Genomic DNA, 8,743 nt, shown 5'->3' on the forward strand with positions numbered 1-8,743 from the left:
TTTCTGGACAGACCCCACAAAGGGAAAATCTCATAATGCCAGGTTTTAGGCTTCACAATTCTTTCATCTTTCTTTGGTCTATTAATCAAGATTCCAATTTGCATTTTTTTTCCCTTAGACCTGATTTGTTTGTAGTGTAATTTAATTTGTACTGATGCAAATATCTCACTAGTACACATGCATGGGAATGCAAATTATGGTTTAATTTTATTTTGGGTTTTATTTTATTCTGCTTCATGTCTTAATTTACTTCATTTGTACCGCAATCAAACAAAATAAGTTAAAATTTGAAAGAAAAATAGCTCAGAATTTACACTCAAATCATTTGTATTGTCATAGTTTTGCATCAGTACAAATTTGTTTGCATTGCAACCAAACACATCCAAAAGAGCATACATCTTATCATAAGAACCCTCAGTTGCAATTGATGCAGTGCGATCCGGACACTCCTACCTGGCGGACGTCTGGCTCCTAACTGGCAACGGACGGTACCTAAGAAGAGGAAGGTGAAGGATTCCCGGGGGACTTGCCTGGTGAAAACACTTCTATGCTTAAGTTATAATACTTGGGAGGGCTGTAAAGGATGCAAAGAGAGCTAAGAGTGCAGATAGCGCTAGATTAGTTAAATTCAAGATACCTTCGCCCCTTCGACCCTAGGGCCTTTAAATGCAGATGTTCTTGTCAAATCGAGCGTAACCGCCACTGGCCCTTTGTCGCAGCCGTTATTTGCCAAGGCTGCACAGGTAACTGTTGCAGAGTACTGCCCAATCGGATCAGAGACACGACCCAGAAAGGACAGACACGCCACCACCTGTCGAGAGACGTGGGTGCAGTCTGCTGGGTTGGCAGGGACTGCACGAGCTCCTGAAGGTATCCCGAGGTGATTCCACCTTAGGTCGCCTTTGGGGCAGTCTTCTTGCCTAAGTATTGGAGCAAGCTGATTCTCTCAACTCACGAACTGGGATAGACTTGGCTTGGAGTATTCCCTTTCCACATACTGGGGTCCTTGAGCTCGCACTGTAGCGAGCTCATTCCGTGGTGAGCTGTAATGTAGCGAGCTATTCTGCGAGGACTTTAACGAGCTCGTTACTCAGTTGTAGCCAGGCTGTCATGTTGAGCTATTGCTTATGTTGAGTCACGTCCACATTTCGCCTTCTTAGGAGGTCAGGTCAAATCACCCTCCAATTGCCCCCCACTCCTTGGGCTAAGGGTTCTACCCTAGCGCGAGGAGTTCATGGAGTGTGACGGGTGGATTTGACCTGAAATTCAAACTTGATTGACCGATCGCATTAAATACACACACAAATGTCAAGTGATTTCTGGACTTTTCGAATGCCAAAAAATGCACCAAAATGGCTCTCATTTTCGGAAGTCGTGCAGCTGGCATTACCTTAATCATGGAAGACGTGCAGCCAGTCACATTTCAGTTTCAGAAGACGTGCAGTTAGCTTGAACCATCAGATTCACCTTAATCTGAGCCATCGATTTATGGGAACAATGGCTATAAATAGGAGGGCCCATGCCTCATTTCCTTTATGCCAACTTGCCTTGCTTTCGGATTCTGAGGTCGCGCCTTCACCTAGCTACTCGAGCTCTTCTCCTATTTACATCGTCTTTTCAGTTCAGCTTTTTCCTGGTGAGTCTTATCGCTTTGTCAGCAATGTCTGGGTACCCGTACAATATCTTTCCCCGGGGCGGTAACCAAGATGACACCCCTTCGAGCTCAGGGGGAGCTTGGGGGCAGGCTCCGGAGGCTCGGGAGGCCTCCGGCGAAATGGCTTCCACCTCCCAGGGTAGGGAGCCGGATAGCTTTGGCCCTTCCTTCATGTCGATGGAGAGACTCAAGACCTTGGTCCTTCAATTTAACCTCCCCAAAAATCTCATCTACAGTCTCCCATCTGGTGACTATCCTTGGGAATACGATCACGACGAAATCGTGATCTTCCAAAAACAGCTTGTCGCTGACCTTCTTCTTCCTTTGCATCCTTTGATAGTGGAGGTTTTAAACCACTTTAATATTACCATAAACCATATTCACCCCAACTCAATCCGGAATGTAGTTGGGACAATTTCTTTGTTTTATGAATACTATCTTCCTCTTGACCTCGACATCTTCTCCACTATTCTTTCTATCAAGAATGTTTCCCCCGGAGTGCCTCCAGAAAGGCGTTCCTATTACTTCTCTCCCCATCCTGGCTTCAAGCTCCTACACGAGCTGCCGAACAGGATCCCGGCTTGGAAGCGGGATTATTTTGTAGTTTGCAACCCCGAAGGATGGCTCTTCCCAACCCACTGGAGGGCTGCCATCCAGAATTCGAGTGTTGACTTGGATCCAAAAGTTTGGGAAACGTTGCAATCCTGGGCAACGGTTGGCTTCCATTACTCGGACTACTTGACCGAGGACAAGCTCGTGTAGGCCGGCCTGAGCCCTGGTAGGTTGCCGTTTAGGTCGCGCAATGCCTTGTAATTTTTTTTGTTGGACTAATGCCTTGTGGTTTTTGGCAACCAACATTTCTGGTGTAGACGCACCTTCTATCAAGCAATCAAAAGCGCAGGGCGAAGAGGTTGCGCCCTGATCAAGCTTCCACTTCCGGGAGCGCTGAGTTTGAGGCTATTGATCTAGCCTTCGTTCCGCCACCACCTGAGATCCCACCGGTCCTGTTCGAGGGAGTAGCCATGAAAGGTGTCGTAGAAGAACGTGAGGTCCCGACACAAGGGTAGTACCCTCCATCTGAGCAGTCCCACCCCTTCGCCTCCATGCAGTTCCCTACCGGGGAGTGGGAAAGCGTCACTGATTTCACCGTGGCTTCACGAAGGAGCCGGAAGGTGGTCACCCACAAGGAGGTTGCCAACTGGGGAGGGATGGACTCTAAGCAGCTCGCCAGGCTGGCCTCAACTCACTGCGTGGTGGTAAGTGGCTGCTTTTTTCTTCTTTTCCCTTCTCCTTCTTTTTTCCTTTTTTGACCTCAACCTTTTGTTGGCAAGTGAACTCCACCATTCATGCCATGGCCCTCCAGACCAACATCCACTCCAGCGACACTCTCACTCAGAGGTCAAATGTGTAGAAGCTCCAGGGCAAGCTCGACCGGGCCCGAGGTGAAGTCCTTTAGGCTCGAAAGGGGAGCAAGGCTCAGGAGCTGCTCGTCCGGGACCAGGAAGTACGGATCACCCAACTGTCTAAGGAGAGTGCACGCTACCAGGTGGAGTCATCGAGGGTGATAGTGGAGAGGGAGCTCCTTCGCCAGCAGGTCTAGGACTTGGAGTCCACGCTTCAGGATCAGACTCGGAACTTCGATGCTATGGTAGAGGCTGAGCGAGCTAAAGCAGTGTGGGACTTCAAGGACTCCTAGGAGTACCACGACCTCCAGGTGGAGTACGGTTCGTGCTCCTACCATTTTGGATTCAAACTCTGCTACTGGCTAGTCCGAAAGAAGTTCTCCGGGCTCAACCTTGAGGGCATAACGATGAAGGGCCTGGATCTAGAGACGGCGGACATCGCGGAGGAGGAGGAGCCTGACTCTCCAGAGGATGACGAGGATGTGGAGGCGGCGAATCCTTGAGGCTAGTTGCTCTTGTTTTTCTTTTCTTTGAATGACTTTCTGAAGTGGTTGTTCTCGGGTGTTTGAACTCGGTTTTAAATATCTCTTCTTTCGATGAACTCTCCCGGGCGGATGGGCCCGGTTTTTTCTTTCTTTGATGAACTTCTCTCGGGCTATTAAGCCCGGTTTTTTGTTTCTAAGAACTGGTAATGAGATGTTTTTTCTTTCTACTAAGTGTTGTATGCTCTTTACTTTCTGCCGAAGCGACTTTCACTCAAGTTGTTAAAGCTACATACCCGAAGTAGGGTCTTTCGGTATTTGTTACCCTGAACTGTTCCCTAGTACTTGGGATAGTTTTATTGTATACCTCGAGGTGGTTATCATAGTAAGCCTGAGCTGTACGCACCTAGATTAAGTTGACATAGGTTGTCCCTTATCGGGTTCAACTAGTATACTGAGGTGAACTACGCCTCATAGGGTTCCCGCCCGAGCTGCCTATGCCTTTAGTATTAATACTTAGCCTTTGCCGATGAAATGGTTAGGTCTTACACAGTGTCGAGGTCTTAGTTAGCTTGGCGTTTTAGCCCTTAGGCTGAGGGAGTGACTTATAGTCCACTCTTGGAGTTCGCCCATGCCACGGAGGCAACTGGGTCTTATCGCGCTGAGGCCTTCGTTAGCTCGACATTTTGGCCCTTAGGCTCTAGGAATGACTCATGGTCTACTTAGTAATTTATAGGTAATATTGCCTTAACTTGACAATATTCCATGCCCAAGGTACTTGTTTCTCTTCTAGGGTTTCGAGCTTGTATGTTCCTTCCCCGAGCACCAACATCGGGCTCAAGCACCATAACTTTATGAAGGACCAGGTCACTGATGCGGAAGTTCTACTTCTTGACCCTGGCGTTATAGTACCGAGCTACTCTCTGCTGGTAGGCCACGGTCCTAATATATGTAAGGTCCCGTACTTCATCAAGTAGGTTGAGGTTGGTGTGTAGCTCATCTTCATTTGCCTTGTCATCATATGCTTCTAGTCGTAGCGAGGGAACCTCGATCTCGGCTGGGATGACTGCTTTAGTGCCGTAGGTGAGGTTGAAGGGGGTCTCACCTGTGGCGGTCTTCACTATGGTCCGATAAGCCCATAGAACACTGGGTAGCTCGTCTGCCCATAGTTCTTTAGCTCGGCCCAGGCGCGCCTTCAATCCGTAGAGGATAGCTCTATTCGTGACTTCTGCTTGGCCGTTTTCTTGAGGGTGTGCGACTGAGGTAAAGTTCTGTCGAATTCCCATGTCTTGGCACCAATTCTAGAATTTAATATCCTCGAACTGCTTACCATTGTCAGAGATCAGTACCCAAGGTAACCCGAAGCGCCACACTATACTTTTCCAAAAGAAGTTCTATACGTTCCGAGCTATGATTGTTACGAGAGGTTCAACTTCTACCCACTTAGTGAAATAATCAAATGCTACCACTAAGAACCTTCTCTGGCCTATTGCTGGTGAAAACGGTCCGAGTATATTGATCCCCCACTATGCAAAAGGCCATGGGCTGGTGAAATACTTCAGGTCGGCAGCAGGTTGATGGTGGATATTAGCATGCTTCTGGCACTTGTCACACTTTCTGACGAGCTCGATCGCATCTGCTTTCATTGTTATTCAATAGTATCCCTGTCGTAGCACTTTTTGGGTGAGGGCTTGCCCCCCAAGTGTCCGCCGCACAGGCCCTCATGAGTGTCGCGAAGCACGAGCTGGACTTTGGAAGGTCGCAAGTAGTGCAGGTAGGGGAGAGTGTAAGATCTTCGGTACAACCGTTCATCTATCATGACGTATTTGGCCGCCTGACGCTCTACCCTTCTGGTGGCATTGCGGTCTACAAGGAGGGTCTCGTGTAGCAAGAAGCTCGCAAGCAGATCGATCTAGCTTGGCTCTGCATGAACGACAGTTCTCTACCCCCCCCCCCCCCCCCCCCCCGAGAATGCTAGGCCAAGGCAGTTCTCTATGTACACGATTCTCATGGTATTATCACTGGTGCTAGCTAATCGGGACAAGGCGTCGGCCTTAGCGTTCTCTGATCTCGGGATTTGCTTCATGAAGTGTGACTGGAACTTGAGCAGAGCCTCTCTTACTTTGGCTAAGTAGGCGATCTTAGTTGGTTCACGAGTTTCATATTCGCTTGTGACTTGATTGACCATGAGCTGGGAATCGCTGCAGATGATAATATGCTCGGCTTTCACTTCTTTAGCTAGAGCCAGCCAGGCTATTAACGCCTTGTATTTCACTTCATTGTTGGATGTCACGAACTCGAAGCGTAGTGTGTACTCCAGTTTAGTTGTCGCATGGGCCGTACAGAACGATTCTGACTCCACTGCCCCGTTGGTTTGATGAGCCATCTATGTGAAGGATCCAGGGCTCCTCATCCCAGTTTACGCTTGCCTTAACTAGGAGAGATGCCGCACTGGTTGCTACCTCACGGTGCTCGAGATCAACCGACCTGGGAACTTCGGGCTCACCCAAGCTGGGGGCCTCGTGCTCGACCGACCTGGGGACTTCGGAGCTGAAAGTGCACTCCGCGACAACGTCTACCAAGGCTTGGGCCTTGATAGCAGTTCGTGGCTCGTATTGGAGGTCATACTCGCTGAGCTCAATGGCCCACTTCGTCAGTCTATCGGAGACCTTAGGCTTGAGCAGAACTTGCCTCAGAGGTTTGTTGGTGAGGACAATGACAGTGTGAGCTTGGAAGTACGGACAAAGCTTCCGGGCTACAATAAATAGTGCATATGCCAACTTTTCTATCTCTGGGTATCTCATCTCTACTCCCTGCAACACTTCACTAACATAGTAGATAGGTCGTTGGACCTGATCTACCTCTTTTATCAATACCAAGCTTACCACCTCATCACTTGCCGAGAGATACAACTCTAAAACATCACCCTCCTCGGACCGGGTTAAGACCAGTATACTAGCGAGGTACTTTTTGAGCTCGTTGAATGCGAGCTAGCACTCTTCGGTCCATTCAAAACCTTTTCTTTTAATTGCTTTAAAGAAAGCTAGGCAGCGGTCTGCCGACTTGGACATGAAGCGGCTCAGAGCAGCTATTTGGCCATTCAGCCTCTAAACCTCCTTCAGTTTTCGGGGTGGTCTCATGTCTAGGATGGCCTTTATTTTATCCGGATTGCCCTCAATGCCACGCCGGTTGATGATGTACCCCAAGAATTTACCCAATGTGACACCAAAGACACACTTATTCGGGTTCAATTTCATGTTAAATTTACGCAAAATTTCAAAAACCGAATGCAGGTCTTGTATTAAATCATGCAAAAATTGGGTTTTGACGACCATGTCATCTACATAACATTCTATTTTTCTGCCAACCAATGGCTCAAAATATTTATTTACAAGTCTTTGAAAGGTTTCCCCAGCATTTTTAGCCCAAAGGGCATGACCTTGTAACAGTACAGACCGAGCTCGGTTATGAAGGCAGTCTTTTCTTTATCAACTGGGTCCATCCTGATATGGTTGTAGCCTGAATAGGCGTCTAGGAAACTCAACAACTCATGCCTTGATGTCACGTCCACAAGACGGTCGATCCTGGGGAGTGGGAAGCAGTCCTTTGGGCAAGCTTGGTTCAGGTCGGTGTAGTCGACGTACATGCGTCATTTACCGTTATCATTTTTTACCAGAACGGGGTTGGACACCCAGTTCGGGTAATGGACTTTCCTGATAAAGTCGGTTGCGAGGAGCTTCCCGACCTCCTCGTCAACTGCTCTTCATCACTCTGGGGCTAAGTTGCGTTTCTTTTGTCTAACGGGCCTAATTATAGGATCAGTATTAAGCTTGTGAGTTATAATGCTAGGGTTTATGCCGGGCATCTCTGCCGCGGACCATGCAAAAACATCTAAATTTTCAAGTAAGAAGTGTACCGGTTGGGATCGTAGAGGCTCTTCAATGGAAGCGCCGATCTAAAGTGCTCAAGCTAGGTCCTCCATTGATGCCAGAATGGAGACGGTCTCTTCCGTGGGTGTAGCTCGCTCTTCGCACTGCTCTACAGGTCGCTCTAGCTCGAGGTTGTCGGCCACCTTGGATTTCCCTTTGAGGGCGGCGACGTAGCACTTGCGAGACTCAAGCTGGTCACCTCACGCTATCCCGATTCCGAAGTCTGTGGGGAACTTCATTGCCAGATAGTAAGTGGAAACCACAACACGTAGGGCATGGGTGATCGACCGACCTACTATGGCATTGTACAGGGAGGGGGTTGCGACCACTAAGAAGTCATGGTTGAGCCTCACTATGCTAGGCCAGGTGTCGACTTCCACAAGTACTGTAATCCTTCCTAGGGGCCTAACTTCCTCTCCGCTGAAGCCTACCAGGGGAGCATTTGCGGGCTTTAGGTTGCTTTCTTGGAGTTGGAGCTAGTCAAATGCTGCTTTGAAGAGGATATTTGCCGAGCTGCCGGAGTCGATGACGACACGCCTGACTTCAAAGTCATTAATCTTTATCTTTATGACAAGTGCGTCATCATGGGGGTAGTGGACCTCGCACGCATCGTCTTCGGTGAAGAAGATTGGGTCTTCCGTCCTTGGCTGCTTCAAGGGATTCTGTTCTTCCCTGGTGGCCTCGCGAGTTGATATTCTAGCTGCAGCTGAGGTGCAGCCAGCAACAATCAAACCTCCGACGATCACGTGGATAGTCCCCCGAACTGGTCTCTCTTCCGGGGGCTGCCTCTACGGTTGCTCTGCCTGCCTGCTGGATTCGGGAGCATCTCTACTCTGCTCCCCCTACTGACTTGCCTTATTATTATTATTATCTTGTACAAAATTTCTCAAGTATCCGCAACGAATGAGTTCCTCTATCTCGTCGCGGAGGTTCTTACAATTTTCGGTGCTATGAATGTGGTCTTTATGGAAACTATAATACAAATTTTTATTTCTTACACTAGGATCTGCCTTCAGCCGAGGTGGCCACTTCACATACGAGGCATCCTTGATTGCCATAAGGATCTCGGCCCGCTTCGCGTTCAAGGGCATGTAGTCCATTCTTTTGGCTGCTGGAGCTCGAAAAGGCTGATTCGGCCTTGCCCCCCCGAGATTGGTCCTTCTTCTTCTTGTTATCACCCTGAGTTGAGGGCTCTATTTCCCTTTTTCTTTTCTCGAGGGCCTGTTCACCTTTTTAGTTGATCTCCTCCTCCGTCCCTATAAACTAATCCGCGAG

The sequence above is a fragment of the Nelumbo lutea genome, chromosome 1 (genome assembly GCF_056320005.1).
Source record: "Nelumbo lutea isolate HS-2025 chromosome 1, American lotus-T2T, whole genome shotgun sequence".
NCBI classification, from domain to species: Eukaryota; Viridiplantae; Streptophyta; class Magnoliopsida; order Proteales; family Nelumbonaceae; genus Nelumbo; species Nelumbo lutea.